This window comes from Phalacrocorax aristotelis, chromosome W, assembly GCF_949628215.1.
Source record: "Phalacrocorax aristotelis chromosome W, bGulAri2.1, whole genome shotgun sequence".
Lineage (NCBI taxonomy): Eukaryota > Metazoa > Chordata > Aves > Suliformes > Phalacrocoracidae > Phalacrocorax > Phalacrocorax aristotelis.
In genome coordinates this window covers 25,420,373-25,439,994 of record NC_134310.1, presented here as the reverse complement: position 1 = coordinate 25,439,994, position 19,622 = coordinate 25,420,373, and positions in this window count along the sequence as shown.

The following is a 19,622-nucleotide window of genomic DNA, read 5'->3' as shown; positions in this document are numbered from 1 at the left end:
ACAGTAATGCTCAGTCAGGCTTGGCTGAGTTGCAATGAAATATAAAAGTATTGTGACTGAAATCTTGTACCCTCTCAGTATTTCTTAAGTATCCTCTTCCTTTCAGTGTTACTAGAGAACTCTGCAGTAGTCTTAGAATGGTAAGCTTTAAGGAAAATTTTTCTTAACAGTATTAAATTTGAGATGCTATCTAGAAAATTCTAGATATTCATAAGACCATCTAGAGCATTAAAACTCTAATCAGGAGCTGACCTTTGAGAGCACTCAATTTCTATGGAAATCTAATTAATTCAGTAGTATGCTGTGAAAGTGCTTAATGGTCTGAAGGTTTTCTGTCATGGCTCTGAGCAACGATGACTTAGAGACTTTTTCCTCAATGAATCTATGTAGCTGATCCTGTATCCCTGGAGAAAGCCTAGTCTTCAGTAGCTATTTTGGTCCACTTCACAAGTGCAGAATGCTTTGTGATATTCAGAATTGTCATGTTAGCGGGACCTGTCCTAGGAACTTAAAATTCAGATAATTAAGTTCTGCATAAATACTTACACAGAAGACATACAAGACTGAAACCTAGCTGCTTCCTAGAGAGCTCCTTGCCTGATTCTAGTTGTCATAAATACAGCATAAAGGATGGAAGAGAAAGGAGAAATCCTATAGAGTAAAACAACCTCATCTTTAGCAATACCAAAGTAGGTAGAAATTGTGACTACTAATTATGAACATTTTTACTCCAATATTCACAGCTGTACTCATTTCAGTTTGCAATACAAGACGCTACTAAATTGGAAATGGAAAATCTGAATGAATTTGGCTGCAGTTAAATTTGAGCTACAGGGTCGAGTAACTCTGGGACCCTTTTCCTGTTATTTTGGTAATGTTATATGTAATTATATTGTTGTAAGGGGGCTCAGGCAAGAATGCACTCAAGGACATAATCTGCGCAAGCATGATCAAGACATCCTGGAGGGATGCAGACAACCTAGCAGCAGGTGCCAGTTGAAACCAAGATAAAAGAAACTAAGGACATTCTGTCATGGTTTTAGCTGGTATAGAGTTAATTTTCTTCACTGTAGCTGGCATAGTGCTGTGCTTTGGACTTAGTATGAAAACAATGTTGATAACACACAGATGTTTTGGCTGTTGCTGGGTAGTGCTTGTATTAGTCAAGGACTCTTCTAGCTTCCCATGCTCTGCTGGGTTGTCATGGTTTTAGCTGGGATAGAGTTAATTTTCTTCACTCTAGCTGGTATAGTGCTGCGCTTTGAAATTAGCATGGGAAAAAAAACCTGTTGAGATAACACACAGATGTTTGGGCTGTTGCTGGGTAGCGCTTATACTAGTCAAGGACATTTCTAGCTTCCCATGCTCTGCTGGGTGCACAAGAAGCCGGGAGGGGAGGGGGCACAGCTAAGAGAGCGGATTCAAACTGACCAAAGGGCTCTTCCATATCATGTAACGTCATGCCCAGTACGTTATCTGGGAGGGGCTGGCCGGGGGAGGAGGAGGCAATCGCGGCTCGGGGACGGGCAGCATCGGTCGGTGGATGGTGAGCGGTTGTATCGTTTGTGTTTCTGTGTTTTTTTTCCTTTTTTCCCTTTCCCTTCCTTTTCCATTTTATTATATTAACATTATTGTCATTATTATCATAATCATTGGTACTATTATTATCATACTATTGTAATCATTAAACTGTGCTTATCTCAACCCACAAGTTCTTTTGCTCGTCCGATTCTCTTCCCCATCCCACAGGGGTGGGGGGGGAGTGAGCGAGCGGCTGCGCGGTGTTCAGTTGCCAGCTGAGGCTGAACCACGACATGGGTGCACAAGAAGCCGGGAGGGAAGGGGGCACAGCTAAGAGAATGGATTCAAACAGGCCAAAGGGATATTTGATATCATGTAATGTCACACCCAGTATGTTAACTGGGAGGAGCTGGCTGGGGGGGAGCAGTTGCAGCTCAAGGACTGGCAGTGTTGGTTGGTGGGTGGTGATTTTGGTTTGTGGTTTATATATATATTTTTTTTAATTCCCCTCCTCCTCCCAAGGGTCCATCTCTCTCTCTCATATGTTATTTTCTTGTTCATTTCATGATTATTATTATTACTGTTTTATTTTAATTATTAAACTGTTCTTATCTCAACCCATGAGTTCTCTTACTTTGGCTCTTCCGATTCTCTCCCCCATCCCACAGGGGTGGGGGGAGTGAGTGAGCAGCCATATGGTGTTTAGAAGCAAACTGATGCTGAACCACAACAGTCCTTTTTGGTGCCCAATGTGGGGCATGAAGGGTTTGAGAGAATAACAGTTGTCTGTCACAGCACTGATTCACCTGTTCTCAGTATTAGTTTGTCCAGTCTATACCATGCTGATTGTGGAGTACATGTTAAAAATTGCTGTTGGTTTTTGTAGTTTGCTGTGCTCTGCAGTGATTAGAGATGTTTTGCCTAGGAGATTTATTATTAAAACACCAGCCTTGAGCGTTATCGGTTATTTGGGTCTTCCATGGAAGCTGTTACTGTACTTCGGCTACCACCTCCTGGAGACAATTAGCAATTATACCTCCTCCTCTGAGATGTTTTTTTATGGAGGAAATAGAGAATGGCACCCTAGCTACCATCTTGTATAATGCCTCCTCCTTCATTACAACAACTTTTCAGTATCTTGAACATCCTTGGGTAATTGAGAGACATCTGTTGGTATTGCTTTGGCAGACGGTTTCCATTCTGTCTAAGATTAATAAGCAATTTAAGAATATCATCCAGAGATCTGCCCGAAAGCTCAATAGCTATGCGTGGCAGGGTACATGGGATAGTATGGGCAAATGCCTAAGATGGTGGGCACCCCCATTGTATTGGGACTTCACCCCTGAAAAAGTACAGATTCCTGAAAAACTAGCAGAATATTTGGAGGAAGTATGTTGTCACCCTTGCAATTCCAGAGAGAGACAAATCACTGCAATGTGCTGGGGCCTGGCCCATGCCTATCGAGCCCTGTTTAACACTATTCAGTTCCCTTAAGGGGAAGAGAAGGCCTCTGGATCTAAAGACAAAGACAAGGAAAGCGACAAGCCCTGCAGCCATTCAAACCCCCACAACAAGCATTGCAGCTGAATCAGAGGACCAACACGTGCCAGTAGAAGTTGCCCCTATACACAATAAGAAATCCTGGAAGAGAAAGTCAACCCCTTTAGAAAGAGATGATGAAAGAGCAGGGCCGTCACGAGGAGAGGAGGAAGAAGAGGAAGAACTCGTACAAGAAACGGAATCTACCCAATCCTTGAGTGAGCTGCGAGATTTGCGAAGAGATTTTGGCTGTCGTTCAGGTGAGTACATTGTCACCTGGCTGCTGCAATGCTGGGATAATGGGGCCAGTAGCCTGGAATTAGAGGGGAAGGAAGCCAAACAACTGGGATCCTCTCTAGGGAAGGGGCATTGACAAAGAAATTTGAGAAGGTACACAAGCCCTCAGCCTCTGGAGGTGACTCCTGTGAGGTGCGAGAGAAAGGTACCCCTTCAAGTAAGATACTGTATTTTGCCTAGGAAAATGGATGACCATGGAGAAAGGTACCCAGTACCTGAGGGAACTAGCCATGCTTGAAGTGATTTATAGTGACTGTCGTGGTTTAGCCGGCAGCTCAGCCCCGCACAGTCGCTCGCTCACTCCCCCACCGGTAGATGGGGGAGAGAATCAGAAGGGTAACGCTCGTGGGTTGGGATAAGAACAGTTTAATAATTAAAATTAAAAGAAACAACAATAGAAAATAGAAAAGTAAAGGAGAACAATGAGAGGCGTAAAGCCCCGGGGGAGGGGGGAAGGGAGGGGAGAGGGGGAACGAACCACCGAAACGAACCGCACGCGCCACAGCCGCTCGCCACCCGACACCGCGCCGCTCCTGCACTGCCTCTGCCCCCCCTCAATATACTGGTCGTGGTGTCACATGGTATGGAATGAACCTGCCATTGGCCAGTCGGGGTCAGCCGCCCCCACCATGGCCCTGCCCCTCCCAGCCCCCCCCCCCCCCCGCCACGCGGCAGAGCGCTGGAAGCTAGAAAGGTAGCCGACCCCCACAGTGAGGAGAATTAACCCCTTCTCAGCCAAAACCAGCACAGGGAGCAAGTGAAAAATACTGGTGGCCATGTCATCTTCTCCTCCATCTTACCTGTTGGAGAAAAATGGGTGACTAGAAATAGGCAAATAATGGAAATCAACTCCTGGTTACGTGGCTGGTGTCAATGTGAGGGTTTTGGCTTTTATGACAATGGGATGTTCTTCAGCAACCATAGGCTGCTAGGGAGGGCTAGACTCAACCTGTCTGGAAGGGGCAAGGGAATCTTTGGCAGCAGGCTGGCCAGCGTGGTGAGGAGGGCTTTAAACTGAGGGACTGGGCGGGGTGGGGGCCAAAGTGGCAAAGCTAATGCCATCACACACAATGCAGGAATAAGCCAGGACAGCCAGAGCAGTGACAGAGGTGCCTTAGCTGCCTCATGAGAACACAACCAGGAGACCAACCATCTCAACGGTGTGCACAGCTATAGTGGGTCCTTGTGCACCCCTCCAGCGAAACCTGCATGCTCAAGTACCTTTCTGAAATGCCTGTACACCAATGCACGCAGCATGGGAAATAAACAGGAGGAACTAGAGGTCTGCATGTGGTCGCAGGGCCATGATCTGATTGCAATCACAGAGACATGGTGGGATAGCTCGCATGAGTGGAATATGGCCATGGATGGCTACAGGCTTTTCAGGAAAGACAGGCCAGCAAGGCAAGGTAGGGGAGTTGCTCTTTATGTGAGTGAGCAACTGGAATGCATTGAGCGATGCCTTGGAGTGGAGGAAGATCAAGTCAAGAGCTTGGGGGTAAAAATTAAGGGGTAGGCAAATATGGGCGACACTGTTGTGGGTGTTTGCTATAGGCCACCTGACCAAGAAGAGGAAGTTGATGAAGCCTTCTACAGACAGCTGGAAGTAGCCTCGCAATTGCAGGCCCTGGTCCTCGTGGGGAATTCAACCACCCTGATATTTGCTGGAAAAGCAACATGGCAAGGAATGCCCAATCCAGGAGGTTCCTGCAGAGGATTGAGGATAACTTTTCGATGCAGTTGGTAGAGGAGCTGAGGAGGCAAGATGTGCTGTAAGAGAACAGCCCCTCCTTGTTAAAAAAAACAGGTGTTGTATATGTTTAATTAGCATGAATCTAGATTCCTTCCTTTTTGATCAAGCACTGTTTCATGTTTTAATATTTAACCTAAGCTTAGGTGCAGGGATGAATGTCACGGTCTCCTGACAGATGTTCTGCAGAAGACCTTTATTGTCAGCTTTTCACTGCTTAGCTATCTTTTCGACACATTCCTCACGCGATTACGCGCACAAACAATGTCTGTTATTCGTCAGCTAGCTCTAAGCACACGCCTTATGCTACATTCTAATAGGCTGTTCTATTTGCGCTACTTCATTTGTTTTCGCTTACTTAAATTCTTCTTGGCATTTCCCATGTTCCTGTCTCTGTTTTTTACTGCCGCATTGCTTCAGTTCAAGGATGTGTCAAACAGTGCTAAGTTACTTGCAAATTCATCCCCCACATCTCCCCCATTTTTATTTTGTATTAGCCACATGTTTCTTACTGTTCTCTCTATTAATCGCTGCAAGCACTGACCAAAGAATGGCAAAATTAAAAGCAAAACAAGGAATTAATTCACTACTTCCCATTGGCAGGCAGGTGTTCAGCCATCTCCAGGAAAGCAGGGCTCCATCATGTGTAACAGTTACTTGGGAAGACAAACGCCATCACTCCCAATGTCCCCCAGCTTTATATACTGGGCATGACATCATATGGTATGGAATATCCTGTTGGTCAGTTTGGGTCAGCTGTCCTGGCTGTGTCTTTCTTTCATCGTTTATACCTAATCAACGAATAGTTCCGTAGCAATCATGCTCTTTCAGTCTGAAGTGATCCTCCTGCAGCAGCTTGTGCAGCTTTATAAACTGCTTCACATTCTTCCCTAAACTTACTAGTTATGGCCACGTAAATATTTTGAAGACTGTCAGAAGTTTATTCTGTAACAATTCTATTTCAGAAGTAAACTCAAGATGCACTTCAAAGGGGCACGCAAGATATTCATTAGAACTTGTGAAATATTAACATGAAATCACAATGATAAAATTTGACTCTGTCCATCAGCAGTTCTCAACCATCTACATAGACAAGTGTTTTGGTTTTTTTCCCCAAATCAAGGTCTCACGTGATTTCAATACCTGAAACAAAAGCTGCCTTATGGCACACATAGTATAGACATCACTAGTGCTACGTGGAAGAGCTCTATCTCCTCTCCTCCTCCCTTCCAGATGGGTATCAATATAAAACCCAGTTATCTTTGTGTTTTAGATTTACCCTTTGCTGCATAGTCAGCTGTGTATATTTAAAGTAATTCTCTGCTCAAAACCTCAGAGTAGTCTAGGAGTAAAAGCCTGCTAACTCACCACCAACAGAAGATTAAGAAAGAAGTGGGATTTAGTTTCTATCAAAAACAAAAGTATGCCTCACTTCTGGGGTGTTTTATTATTTTGCCAAAGACATGTAAATAGAGTTATTCTAGTATTCTGGTCTAGTATTAGATCACAGCCAGAAATATCAGCTTTAAGGAAAAGCCCTAATTTTACACCTATTTGAACTTCCAGTAGCTTTAAGCACCCAAATAATTTTAATTTTTCCATTTAATGAATGTCCTGCAGTTCTAGGAAGATGAGTTATGTATTGCTGTTCACATACAAAAAGACAGTCTAGCAGATGTTAAACTATTTATCAAATATTCGCCACCAATATTGTTAAATACATAATCTCATACTAGCTACTATGAAGAAATTTCACTCTATCCCAGCTGAAACCAGGACAGTATCCACCCCTTATTCCATACCAGTTACATCATGCTCAGGTTCCACACTGTCCAATACAACCTCATTAACTTCCCCCCTGCCTTCCCATCCTTTGATAAAATACAGATATCATTTAGTCCATGGCTTTGGTCTCCATCTGTTCTTGTGGTCACTCAGGACAGGAGAGGTGGTGTGTTGCGTGGAGTTACTGGGCCCCAAAGCCAGCTCAGGTCGGGTCACTGCTGCACTTGCGCTGCTTCTTGAAAGGCTTGTCCCCCATTGGTTCGGGTGGTTCCTGCTGTAGTAATTCCTATAACATGCAAGTCAAATCACAGGTTACAACAATTTAAAGGTAGAACCATTACAATCTCCACCCCTGGCCCCTTTGGGCCAGGTTATAGGTTTTAACATTGCGATGAACTCTTCCCCTTGCCCATGGCTTGCTGCAGTCCCTCCAGAAGTAAACCTGTTCCAACACAGCTTTGCCCATGGCTTTAGTGTTTTACTATAGGTGGGATATCATCATTTTGGAATGGTAGTGACAAGTGGTTCATCATGTATAATATTTTTGCTAATTGGTTGTGCAGGGTTTCTTGGCTATCTCCCCATTTTTGTTTTTGGAGTAGTTTTTTGACTGTGCAGTGTGTTCGTTTGTTGGAAAACACTTAATCAAACTTGGAACTGCCGTTTCCCCCTTTCCGGCTGTAGGTCTTTCCAAATCGGGATGTCATTTTGGCTCCTGTTTCATATTCTTTCGTCATCGGTGCTGGCGGCGGGGTCAAGCGGGCGTGGATGTGGGTCCCAGGTTGGCAGCACCGTCATGGATGTGCAGCTCTGGTGTCAGTTTCTGGCTGCCGATCTGCTGCCTGTGAATGGTGCGTGGCCAACGGCGGCCTCCGCTCCGCCCCTCCCTGGTGCCGGCACCGGCCCCGGTCCCTCGCGGGGTGGCGCAGGCGTTAGAGTCACGGCGCCGCTTCGTCCGCGCTGGGATTATTGCCGCTCTCGGGACAGGGCTCGGGACCATCTCTCCGCCATTTGCCCCGCTCCTTCCCATGTTTTAACATCGAACACTGCTGAGACTGTTGATGGAGCCCCATGCTTTTGCAGGAATTTCTGTAATAACTTTACTTTAAAAGCATCATATTTAATGCCTCGCTTGCTCAATAACTGAATCAGTAACTTAACAATCGCCTCTTCTTTGGCAGACAGATTAGCTCCCATGCTTACTGCCCCAGCCACTCACCTGTAATATTAAGGTGATGTCCCGGGATTAAAGCTGCGGTCCCGCCATCAGCTTGATTCGTCCGGCTGGGGTCCCTGCGGATGCTGCTCCTCAGCATTGCACTCCCACGTCGGGGTCACCATTTGCAGGGATGAATGTCACAGACTCCTGACAGATGTTCTGCAGAAGACCTTTATTGTCAGCTTTTCACTGCTTAGCTATCTTTTCGACACATTCCTCACGCGATTACGCGCACAAACAATGTCTGTTATTCGTCAGCTAGCTCTAAGCACACGCCTTATGCTACATTCTAATAGGCTGTTCTATTTGCGCTACTTCATTTGTTTTTGCTTACTTAAATTCTTCTTGGCATTTCCCATGTTCCTGTCTCTGTTTTTTACTGCCGCATTGCTTCAGTTCAAGGATGTGTCAAACAGTGCTAAGTTACTTGCAAATTCATCCCCCACACTTAGGGATGGAATATCTTGGCCATCAGTGTTTGAAAGTTTAATCAAGGGCAAGCGTTCCTTTTAGAAAAAAATTATGGAAAGTTAGCAAGAGGAAATAGCCTTAAATTGTCATTGCATAACACACGGCCATGTATGGGTAAAAAGGGTTAGGGTACTTTATCTCTGAAGACCCTCGAAGAGAGGAAGGCATGTGCATAAGAATCTGAAGCAGAGCCAAGAGGAATGACTTAATGCCATTACGCAACCTATGTAGATTAGAATAAAATGTATTAGATAGGCAGAATATGTATGGACTTATTGTATAAATATAATGAGGTAGCTGGCTTCAGTGTGCTTGTTTTGTGGGAAACCAGTGAGCACCCAGACTTGCGCAACCCTGAAGTAAATTAGCAATGTCTCTCCTGAGTGTGTGATTATTGACTCATTGCACACCGAGCAATGAATTAGCTTTTTGGACAACAGTGTTACTCGTCCTTGTACTAATGAACAAGGAAGGGCTGGTTGAGGATGTGAGAGTTGGGGGTAGCCTTGGCTGCAGTGACCACAGGATGGTGGAGTTTAGGATCCTGCGTGGTACAAGCAAAGTGACAAGTAGGATTAGACCAACCATACCCTGGGCCACATCAAAAGAAGCATGACCAGCAGGTCAAGAGAGGTGCTTCTGCCCCTTTGCTCTGGTGAGACCCCACCTGGAGTACTGCATCCAGCTCTGGAGGCCTCAGCACAAGAAGGACATGAACCTGTTGGAGCGGGTCCAGAGGAGGGCCACAAAAATTATCTGAAGGCTGGAGCACTTCTCATATGAAGACAGGCTGAGAGAGTTGGGGTTTTTCATCCTGGATAAGAGAAGGCTGCGGGGAGACCTTATTGCGGCCTTTCAGTACTTAAAGGGGGACTATAGGAAAGATGGGGCAATGTCTTTAGCAGGGCCTGTTGTGACAGGACAATGGCTAATGGTTTTAAACTAAAAGAGGGCAGATTTAGACTGGATATAAGGAAGAAATTTTTTTAAATGAGGGTGGTGAAACACTGGAACAGGTTGCCCAGAGAGGTAGTGGAGGCTCCATCCCTAGAAACATTCAAGGTGATGTTGGATGGGGCTCTGAGCAACCTGATCTCATTGAAGATGTCCCTGCTCACTGCCGGGAGGGTTGGTCTAGATGACCTCTAACGGTCCCTTCCAACCCAAAGCATTCTATGATTTTATGATTACAACCCTGGACTTAGAGAGCCAACTTTGGCCTCTTCAAAGACCTGCTTGGAGGAATCCCATGGGCTAGAGCCCTAGAAGGCAGGGGGTTCCAAGAGAGCTGGACAGTATTCAAGGACCGCTTCCTCCGAGCTTGAGATCTGGTGCATCCCTAGTCAAGCAGAGGAGCCAGGAGACCTGCATGGATGACCAAATAGCTTCTAGAGAAACTCAAATGGAAGAGGGAGGTTCACAGTATGTGGAAAAAGGGACTGGCCACTTGGAAGGAATACAGTAATGTTGTCAGGGTATGCAGAGGTGCAACGAGGAAGGCCAAGACCCACTTGGAACTCAGTCTGGCTAGGGATGTCAAGGATAACAAGAAGGGATTCTTCAAATACATCAGCAGTAAAAGGAAGACTGGGGATACAGCGGGCCCACTGCTGAACAAGGAATGGGCTCTGGTGATGCAGGAGCTGGAGTTACTGAATGCCTTCTTTGCCTTGGCCTTTACTGCTAAGGCTGGCTCTCAGGCATCTCAGCCCCCAGAGAAGAGAGGACAAATCTGGAGAAAGGAAGACTTCCCCTTGGTTGAGGTGGATTGGGTTAGAGATCACCTAGGCAAACGAGATCCTTGCAAATCCATAGGCCCCAATGGGATGCACCCATGAGTGCTGGTGGATGTTTTTGACAAACCTGGTGGCCTTCTATGACAATGTGACTTGCCTGGTTGACATGGGGCGGGCAGTGGACATTGTCTAGCTGGACTTCTCCAAGGCCTTTGATACAGTCCCCCACAGCTTCCTCCTGGAGAAATTAATGCGTTATGGCCTAGACAAGTGGTCTGTGCAGTGGGTGGGGAACTGGCTGACAGGCCACACCCAAAGGGTGGTGGTAAATAGCTCCTTTTCCAAGTGGCAACCTGTCACTAGTGGAGTCCCCCAGGGATTGATATTGGGCCCAGTGTTATTCAACATCTTTATAAGTGATCTGGATAATGGGATCAAGCGTAGCCTGATGAAGTTTGCAGATGACACCAAATTGAGTGGGGAAGTAGACACTCCAGAAAGGAGAGCTGCTCTGCAGGAAGATCTGGATAGGCTGGAAGAGTGGGCCAGCAAGAACCTTATGAAGTTCAGTAATGACAAGTGTAAGGTCATGCACCTGGGAAAACATAATCCAGGAGTGCAGCACAGACTAGGATCCACCTGGCTGGAGAGCAGCTCTGTGGAAAGGGACCTGGGGGTCCTGGTGGACAGGAAGCTCAACATGAGCAAACAGTGTGCTGCTGCGGCCAAGAAGGCCAACAGGATGCTGGGTTGCATCAAAAAGGACATTGCCAGCAGAGAGAAAGAAGTCATCATCCCACTCTACTCAGCGCTTGTCAGGCCACACCTGGAGTACTGTGTACAGTTCTGGTCCCCGCTATACAAAAAGGATGTGGACAGGCTGGCAGGGGTCCAGAGAAGGGCCACCAAGATGATCAGAGGACTGGGAAGCCTGCCATACGAGGATAGGCTGGGAGAACTGGGTTTGTTCAGCCTTGAGAAAAGGAGGCTTAGAGGGGATCTCATTACAATGTACCAGTACTTAAGGGGTAGCTACAAAGAAGATGGAGACTCCCTTTTTGCAAGGAGTCACATGGAGAGGACAAGGGGGAATGGATACAAGTTGCTCTTGGGGAGATTCCGACTGGACACCAGAGGAAAATTTTTCACAGTGAGGACAGTCAACGATTGGAATAATCTCCCCAGGGAAGGGGTTGACTTGGCCACATTGGACACTTTTACGATTCAGCTGGACAGGGTGCTGGGCCATCTTGTCTAGACTGTGCTCTTCCTAGAAAGGTTGGACTAGATGATTCCTGAGGTCCCTTCCAACCTGGGATTCTGTGATTCTGTGAAATTTTAAATAGTGATGTTGACAGCATTGCTTTCTACAGGCACCTAAAAACAAATGATGTTTAATTTATGTGGTAGCAATAAAACGTAATCTTATATTAACTCTTTTCTCAGTCAAGAACCAGTCTTCTGACTGCAGCTGAAAGATGGGGTTCCTATCATCGAACAGGAATTACTGCATATTTTAGCCAGTTTCTCTTCATTCTTTCAAGGCAATAACCTCTTTTATTCATAAACACATTCTGCTTGCTCAGGACATGTAAGCAGCAGTTTAGGTCTAAATATTGCTTTTTAAAATCAATTAGACATTATATATACTGAAAAATAATCAACTCTGAACTTTGCTGGTATTCTGAAGAACAAAATGTCAAGGTCAAATGAAATACTAAAAAAAAACCAAAATCCAAAACCCTTATTCTCAAATGCCTGCAGTATATAAATGGATCCATGTGACTGATGTCATAAGGAGCATAGCTGGACGGACCATGTGACTGCCCATGCCTTAGCACCACAGAACTAATGTGCATCTGCAGCCGATGATGGTATTGGAACTCCACTGACTGTATAGGGAATGTAGATTGTCTTAATGCAAAGATACCACCTGTGCTTAAGGAAATCCCTGAGCTGAAAACTGCTCATGGACACCACTGCTGGACAAGGCTGAGCCAATCAGTGACAGTGGTAGTGCCTCTGGGATAACATATTTAAGAAGGGGGGAAAAAACTGCTGCAAAACAGCAGCCGGAAGAGAGGAGTGAGAATATGTGAGAGAAACAACTCTGCAGACACCAAGGTCAGTGAAGAAGAAAGAGGGGGAGGAGGTGCTCCAGGTGCCAGAGCACAGATTCCCCTGTAGCCCCTGGTGAAGACCATGGTGAGACAGGCTGTCCCCGTGCAGCCCATGGAGGCCCAAGGTGGAGCAGATATCCACCAGGTGGATGTGCCCGAAGGAGGCTGTGACCCCTGTCATGGTTTTAGCTGGGATCGAGTTTATTTTCTTCACTGCAACTGGCATAGTGCTGTGCTTTGGACTTAGCATGAAAACAATGTTGATAACACACCGATGTTTTAGTTGTTGCTGGGTAGTGCTTATACTAGTGAAGGCCTTTTCTAGCTTCCCATGCTCTGCCAGGTGCGCAAGAAGCTGGGAGGGGAGGGGGAACAGCTAAGAGATGGGATTCAAACTGTCCAAAGGGATATTCCATATCATGTAACGTCATGCCCAGTATGTTAACTAGGAGGAGCTGGCCAGGGGAAGCAGGCAGCAATCGCAGCTCGGGGACCAGCAGCATCAGTCGGTGGGTGGAGAGTGGTTGTATTGCTGCTTGTTTTGTTTTTTTCTTTTTCCCTTTTCCTTTTTATTCTATTGTCATAATTATTATTATCATAATCATTATTATCATTATTGTTTTATATGAAGTATTAAACTGCTCTTATCTCAACCCACAAGTTTTTTTCTTTTGCTCTTCTGATTCTCCCCCCATCCCACAGGGGTGGGGGAGTGAGCAAGCAGCTGTGTGGTGTTTAGTTTCCAACTGGGGCTGAACCACGACAGTCCTTTTTGGCACCCAACGTGGGGCACGAAGGGTTGAGATAATAACAGTTGCTGGTCACAGCATTGATTCATCTGCTCTCAGTATTAGTTTATCCGATCTGGACCATGCTCTTGTAATTGCTATGTCTGTTAAAGATTGGTGCTGGTTTTTGAGGTCTGCTGTGCTCTGCAGTGATTACTGATGTTTTGCCTGGGAGAGTGGTTTTTAAAACACTGGCCTTGAGTTTTATTTGGTATTTGACGTTGTCAATGTTCAGCCCCAGTAGGCCAACTATTTGGGTTGCCTGATCTGCCAATAGGTCAAGGGCCTCAGCTGTTTGATTGGTGATAATTTCTAATACGGCTTGCAGCCGGATAATGCGATTTAGTTTATAAATGGGTTCTCAAGCACCACTAATCCATTCATTGGGGTTCCAAGTTGCAGGTCCATAATGTTGTATGATACGTTGGGGGTCCACATGTCTTTACCCCAGTACTGGCCACTCCCATCGATGAGGGAGGTATCAATAACTTTGGATCGTTTTTCCCGCTTCAAATCATCATATATTTGAATGCCTAAATGGTCTCTGTCTGTTTCTGAGAGTAAGAAAAACAAGGGACGGATCACCCCAACATAACATATTCCTGACCAGTTTGCTGGTGGCGCTTTATATGCATGGTTTCCACATATCCAATAGTGTCCCTCGAGGGCCACTGATCCGTTAGCAAAGGGTCCTTTCCAATGTTCCACACGGGGTGAAGGGTCAAAATAAGGGGTAGGTTCTAAACCCAATCGGTCACTTTCAACACAACAATATAGCGATTCCTTTGTGGAGTTTTCACAACATGGTATGTCTGAACAAAGTTCTTCCCACGTTGTCCTCCAACAGGACCAATCTATTCTATTACAATATTTACAGTTGTAAGCTCCTGCTTCCTGGTCCCAAATACAATCATGGCCTACAGTGTTGCCTCGGCTGGTATTAGGGGTGAGAGACCAAAACCTGGGAAATGCATTCTGGTATCCCTCTTCATTCACCCAGGCATAGATATATACGAGTTCATCCTTTTCATGTGGCCCCTCTCCCACCTGAATGGTTATGCTTATGTTCTGGTATGTCCATTCACATGTGCTGTTACCCACAAAGATGCCATCCTTTTGTGTTCTAGCCAAACAGTATTTACCTTTCTCTGGAAATTTTGTGTGCCATTGTGAATCCTGCAAGCTCTGCCATGTTTTATTCCCTTTCATTTTGCTATATTTACTCACCAACAATTTTGGTAGCAAAGGTACAGCTACCCAGGGCCAACTTGATAGACCAAACGGTCCTCCACATATACAGCATTCTGTGAGGTTATAAACACTTGCTATTTGTTCAGCCAATTGCATAAAAGAATTTTTTATATAATTTCCTTCATCCCTAAAGTCTATGAGGGGATAACTGATTGTTCCAGGGATCGCGACCCATACAATACACCAAAACAACAAAATTGAAATTTTGCTCTACAAATCCAGCCTAAGCTTACAAATGTTGTAAAAACAATCACAAAAATACAAATAGTCAAAATCAAATGTTAATCTTCTCACATTCGGTTGCGTTCCCGCAGAGGTCTCCTGTGAAATGAAACAAAACATCGACTTGCCCAGTTTGGGCTTCATCTACATGGTTAAAATGAGGGAACAATCCAGCGAGTGTTAATTTAGTGCTCACTTCGGCCTCCAATACAGTTAGCTCTTGGGATCCCCCTGTCACTCCAGCAATGCTAATGGGTTCTGCCCCTATCTAGTTTGATGGCATTAAGGTGCCCTGTGCACTGGTGTCCACTGTAGCTTTATACTCCTGTGGGTCGGATGTGCCAGGCCATCGGATCCACACAGTCCAGTAAACTCGGTTATCCCTTTCCTCCACCTGGCTGGAGGCAGGGCCCCTCTAGTCTTGATCATGGCATTCACAACTCCCTGTAAATGTGAATCAGGAGTCCCCTCTATTATGCTTAGAAAAATATTCAGCACTTCTACTCCTCTGTCTGGGGACTTGCTCACTGGAAATTGGAGCAGCAGCTTTCCTGGAAGAGCCTCCCTGAGTGACTGTTCTTCCTTGCAGTTCACGCACTCGTGCCTCTAGGGTCGAGGTAGGCTTGCCATCCCACCTCATCATGTCCTCTCCGTGGTCACGCAGGTAGAACCATAGGGTGGTCCATGGTGTGTATCCCCTACTTTGAGCCAAAGGACGCTTATTCCTAACAGCTGAGACACTGCTCTGTAGAGGTGGGGAGCAGGACATATCTTCTTTGAGTTGCTTGACCTCTTGGGATAGTTTCTTCACAGCAGAGACGAGCGAGGAAGAGATATTTGTTTCGTAATCCTGGAGTCTATCAATCACCTCCGCCACCGTTGGTGTCTCGTCATCTTTCCAGGACATTACTGCCAATGAGTTTGCATGCAAGGATGGTGCGCTCCGTACAAACTTCCGCCACATGGGTCGTTTGCACTCGGCTTCATCTGGATCTTTGGATGACCGTTGATCGTCCAGGTCACCATAAATCACCTCAAGCACAGTTAATTCCCTTAGATACTGGATGCCATTCTCCATAGTTGTCCATTTTCCCGGGCGATATGTAACATCATCTTTAAAGGGAGGAGTATTATAAATGAAAGATTAGGAAGAGCAAACATTTATGATCAAGATAAAAGCTATATTTTATGGTACTGTGATTCTTATTAATTCATGTTGTCACCGAAATTGGGAATAAACCTTGTAACACCTGTGTAGTGTTAAAAGGCAGGCCGGATGCACGGGGGAATCACTCCTCCTAACGTGCATACCGTCAGAGCTCATTGTGCCAGTTAAGTACATGCTTCATATACATATTCGTCAGCCTTTTGATAAAAGATATACATATTCTGTATATGCAGATGTCATTTTGCACATGCCTATTGGTGTCTCCAGGTGGTCGTCAGGAATCTTTCGATGAAGGACATACTCTTCCTCCCTGTGACCGCTAGTTATCCCTTGTGTTCGCGCCAACTCAGTTGTGAGATTACTTATGTGCTGTCCTTGAGGGATGGTCTGTTCTTGGTTTAGTGTTTGCTCTCTGCATTTCCTTATCTTTATGGCTCTGTACATCTGCTTTTCTTAAGGCCAAATGTCATCGTTACTTTGTTTAGGTACTTCGAATCTTGAGGCCTGTCTGACTCCCCTAAAGCAACAAGGTTTAGTCATCGTGTAGGCTGTTCTTGTTTCGGCTACCTCATTATTCTATCGTGCAGGCTGTTCTTGTTTCGGCTACTTCATTATCTTGGCTAAGTTTCGGCTCCGGGTCCCAGCATTAGTTGAGCTACAGTAGATTGTATTAGTAACTCCCAACCATTTATACCCTGAATCATTGCTACCTAAAAGTGAGGCTTTAATTTAATCCTTAAAACAGAGGTTTGGACCCTAAGCACTAGGAGTGAGGGTTTGGGATCTAAAAATTAGGCTTTGAGTCTGAAAGGAGAGGGGTTCTGACAGAAACACATTATCTATTGCATTAATGATTAACTAATGGCTAAAATACAGATCAAAGAATACACTGATTGTCCCCAGACTTAATGTTCAGTTGGATGGTATAGCAGCATCCATGTTTGGTTAACTTCATCACCCTGGTTACAATGCGCTGTTTCCCTTTTCAGTTCTTAAAGGCATAGTAGTGTGTGTTTGTGTTTAAACATTATAGTTGTTTATTTGGTGTAAGCACAGTAGCAATCAAGTATCTTGTGTTATTAGACTGTATCTCTGACTGTTTGACAATGATAAATAGCAGATTTTGACATCCAGGTATGCAGCTGAAAAGCATTTTCTTATTTTATCACTTTTGCCCTGAATAGTTGCTCTTGTTTGTAAGCTACAGTTCAGAATTCTTCTCAGGACAAGGTGGCTAAAATCTACAATTTTCTTGGGTTGGATGGCAACAGAGGAATCATACAATGGTTTAGGTTGGAAAGGACCTTTAGAGGTCATCTAGTCCAACTCTCCTGCAGTGAGCAGGGACATCTTAGCATAGAATCATAGAATCGTTAAGGTTGGAAAAGACCTCTAGGATCATCAAGTCCAACCGTCAACCCAACAATACCATGTCTCATAAACCTTGCCCTGAAGTGCCATGTCTACACGTTTTTTGAACACCTCTAGGAATGGTGTAAGGGACTCTCAACATTGTTGGCAGGCAAGTTTAACTACCAAAGCCTGATCACCATGGCAACTGAGCAGGACAGTTTAATCACCAAGGCAACCCATTGAGTTCTACCCGACAGGAATGTGTGTCCTGTTGTCTCGGCGGAGTACATGTCCTCTGCATATGCGCCCAGGTCCAGGGTCGACTGACAACATATGGTCAGGCTCAGACACTCTAGAACTTTTAAGCACCTTCTAGTGATGGTACTGGGCATGTGCCCCACCGCCAAGTGGGAGGCGTGGGTATGCAAAACAGTTATTGACTATGCAAGAGTACAACCCTATAAAAAGGGAAAACCAGCAGAGACCACGAGGAGCGTTCTGGAACATTCCCCCTCCACCGGATTCAAAGATACATCGGATGCACAGACCGCATGGACCAACCAACCAACCACATGGACTGACTGCACAGACAGATGGGCTGACCGATTGCGCAGACTGACCACACGGACAGACCAACCGACCGCATGAACAGACGGACCGACCGCTGCAGATCTGTGATGGTAGCTATCGCAAGACTCTCAGTCTCCCTCTCTCTTTTTCCCTTTCTCACTTTTTCTCTCTTCCTCTGCTTTTCTCTCACGCATTTATTGTTGGGCAAATAATGTGACTTGGCACTTGATGTTTTGAGTCTTAATTCTGTTTCTGAGAATGCAAAAGGAACCTAGTCACGATAAAACATTGGAGTTAATCAGAAATTAAGCCCAGCCACCCCCAACCTCCCAGAATTATCTGAAGTTGGTGGGAAAGAAAGGGGGTTTAACCTCTGCCAAATTGGTAACCCAACAGTGGATCGTGACAGATGGTGACTCTACCACCTCCCTCGGCAGCCTGTTCCAATACCTGACCATTGTTTCAGTAAAGAATTTTTTGCTAATATCCAATCTAAACCTCCCCTGACACAGATTGAGGCCATTTCCTCTCGTCCTATCACTAGTGACTTGGGAGAAGAGACCAACACCCACTTCACTACAACCTCCTTTGAGGTACTTGTAGAGAGTGATAAGGTCTCCCCTCAGATTAGTTGTAGAGAGTGAAAAGGTCTCCCCTCAGCCTCCTCTTCTCCAGACTAAACAACCCCAGTTCATAGAATCATAGAATCATTAAGGTTGGAAAAGACCTCTAGGATCATCAAGTCCAACCGTCAACCTGTAACCAAAGTGATTAAATCAGTCAACCAAGGATGTTGTTATATTATGGGAACATGGAATGTATGAATCAGTGTATCTGTTGATCTGTATTTTAATATCTAGGTAATCATTCATGTAAACAAAACAATAGACAATATGCTTCTGTCAGAAAAGGATAACAAAATGTGGTTTCATGCAGTGGACTGAGAAAACTGGCCAGGACAGCCAAGATTAGAAGCCAAGTAGGTAAAAGGTAATTCCGGCAGGGGGAGATCGTGACCACTGACTCACAGACCACCGACCCAAGTAATACCACCTACTCAAAAGAGAATAATGAGAAAGGACACCTGAGCCTGCGCAATGATTTGCATAGGAAGTGAGCAAGTCTGTTCCAATCACCAAAGAGAATAATATCGAATATGTATAGATGAGATGACTATGTATATTTTTGGTCTATATAAATCACATGAGAAAGGTGTGTAAGGTATGCACGTTAGGAGGAGTGATTCCCCGTGCATCCGGCGCCGTGAATAAAGAATGCCTGCCTTTTAACACTACATTGGTGTTATGAGGTTTATTCCCAATTTCGATGACAGTTTTGGTGACCCAGATGACAAGGAAATGGGTAATGGTTATGTGGATGATTAGAATTGTGGATGGTTAGAATTGTGGATACAAGGGACTCAGAAACTCAAACTGTAGAACAAATCGTTGAGGTCCCACAGAAAATCCCAGAGGAAAATTTGATGATTGGATTGATAGAAGAGTTTGCTAATTTGCAAAATGTGACCCAAATTACTGCATGCCTTCCAATTCCGAGAGCCGTAGGTGAATCAATCCCATGGGGAATTTTGACAACAAATTTGAACAAGGCGAAACCTGATAATGTCAGTTTTGGTGACCCAGATGGGACTCTGCTTTGAATCTCGACAGATCCATGGGATCATGGGACCTCCAGCCAGCACCGAGGGATTCTCGGGGAGAACTTCCAATCCCTGGACCGGAGAATTCTGAGCAAGTTGCCCTGGAATAAGGTAAACAAGGCATTCTTTTACAAAGAAACTTAGGTAGAATAATATGTGGGGTTAGCTTCCC